Source organism: Aptenodytes forsteri, unplaced genomic scaffold (assembly GCF_000699145.1).
Source record: "Aptenodytes forsteri isolate BGI_AS27 unplaced genomic scaffold, ASM69914v1 Scaffold178, whole genome shotgun sequence".
Taxonomy (NCBI): Eukaryota; Metazoa; Chordata; class Aves; order Sphenisciformes; family Spheniscidae; genus Aptenodytes; species Aptenodytes forsteri.
Window position 1 is genome coordinate 177,135 of NW_008795136.1, and position 2,036 is coordinate 179,170.

Sequence of the window (2,036 nt, forward strand, 5' to 3'; positions counted from 1 at the left end):
CCCCCCCCCCCCCACCCCCCCCGAAATCTGATTGCGAAAAGAGACGACTGGCAAAATGGTTTTCCATTAAACAGGGATAACATTTTTTTCTGCTGTGCTAAATTACTTCCTGTTCTTATTTTGTGGGTAATTTTTCTGTATCGAATATCCTTTGGTTGTGTATCTTCACCTTTTTCTTGTACTAAAACTATTTTCCATTAAACAGGGATAACATTTTTTTCTGCTGTGCTAAATTACTTCCTGTTCTTATTTTGTGGGTAATTTTTCTGTATCGAATATCCTTTGGTTGTGTATCTTCACCTTTTTCTTGTACTAAAACTAAAGCATGGTCTGTATTTTTTTACATTACCTAGTTTCTGATGTAAATCTCTCTGTAGAGACATACCCTGCTGAAATGTAATGTGCTGTAGCCTATACATCTGCTCAGTGTACGCTGCTTTTGTTCTGTTGCCCTTCCATAGCATGGTGGGCCTTGCCTTTTTGTATTGTGTGCATGATGACATTGTTACACACGATTCCACTAATACTAATATACGATCTCTCAATAAAGAAACTAGTTTTCCTATATTAACCTAGTGTGCTTTTTCTATTGCTGTTTTCCCATTTATTGTCGTATCCTGCTGTTTAGATTTTTTCCTTGCTTTCCCCCATCGTGAGGTTTGAGTGAGTGGATTTTTTTCCCCCGTAGTGCAGATCTGGGGGCTTTTTAATACATTCCCCCCCCCCCCCTCACCACTAAACTACCCTCAGCATTAGTCTGTGTGTACATACTCCCTAGACGCACAGTCCGTATTACCCTTGTGCCGATGCAGAATTCTGTTTTACCGCAGAATAGCCGAAAAAAAAGTTGTGTAAATCCAAGCCCTCATTATTAATCAAAAAGAGAGAGGTGTTTGATGAAGGGTCTGCCGCTTATTTCATTCTAGTTACAACATTACACATTCCTTACCGGACTGATACCAAAACGAGAGGGATGACCTCCGGATGGATGGGGGGGAAGTATTTTTTTTTTATTTTATTTTTTTTTTAAACTGATTAAAAAGAGGGGGGGGGGGGGGGGGAAATCCCTCTAATCTCTTAGCTGTATATTTATACATATATGCGAGTGCCCTGCCCGCCATCTGCTAGGCGAGAAGTTGCCGTGCCTCGGTCCCACGGCGACTGGCACGCTATAAATATCTTCGCTAGACCCCTGCAAGGCAGGGCTCGTAAAACCGTCCCAGCTGCTAATGTTGTAACTACATTTTCCTGCTTGAAGCCTCCAGGCCCACCATCTTCTGAATAACCCGATTTGGTCAAAAGAGCAAACTATGGGGTTGGGAGAAAGTCACCGGGGACCTTAAAATGTTGGAAGCAGGGAGGGACGGACCACCAAATTGCGGTCAGCGAGCAATTTTGCTGCAGCCGCAAAGCGATAATACCAGTCACCTCTCCTTGTTCCTGCGCCAGGCCTCCTTTCCCAGGTCTGCAAAATGGTCCTGTAAAACCTCCCAATTTTGGCTTGGATGCCGCCAGAAACTGAGGGAAGTCAGGGCTCCCGAAAGCAGGAGATGGGGCTGGGGTTGGAGCGGGGGGGAGCATCTTGTCTTAATTGCATTTCCACAGAAGGTGGGGAGACACAGGATTGGTTATTTGTCTTTAATGAGAGGAAGACAAATTCAGCAGGTCAGGGGTTCCCACCGCTAAAATTTCAAGAGGAGCCGCTAGCAAACAAAACAAAAGCAAGTGGCTCCAGCAACCCACCCTGCCTTACCCCAGCATCCCTCGAAGAGACGCATCATTTTGCAAGGCCGTGCCTTTCCACCTCCCTCCTAGCTTTATCCTGAGTTCGTGCCAGCAACCCACCCTGCCTTACCCCAGCATCCCTCGAAGAGACGCATCATTTTGCAAGGCCGTGCCTTTCCACCTCCCTCCTAGCTTTATCCTGAGTTCGGTTTGTTTTTTTTTTTAAACATTTATTTATTATTTCCTTCTCCATATTTCCTTTTCCGTGTATCTCGATGACTGTTTGGCCATCCTGTCCCCGTCCCCCCCCT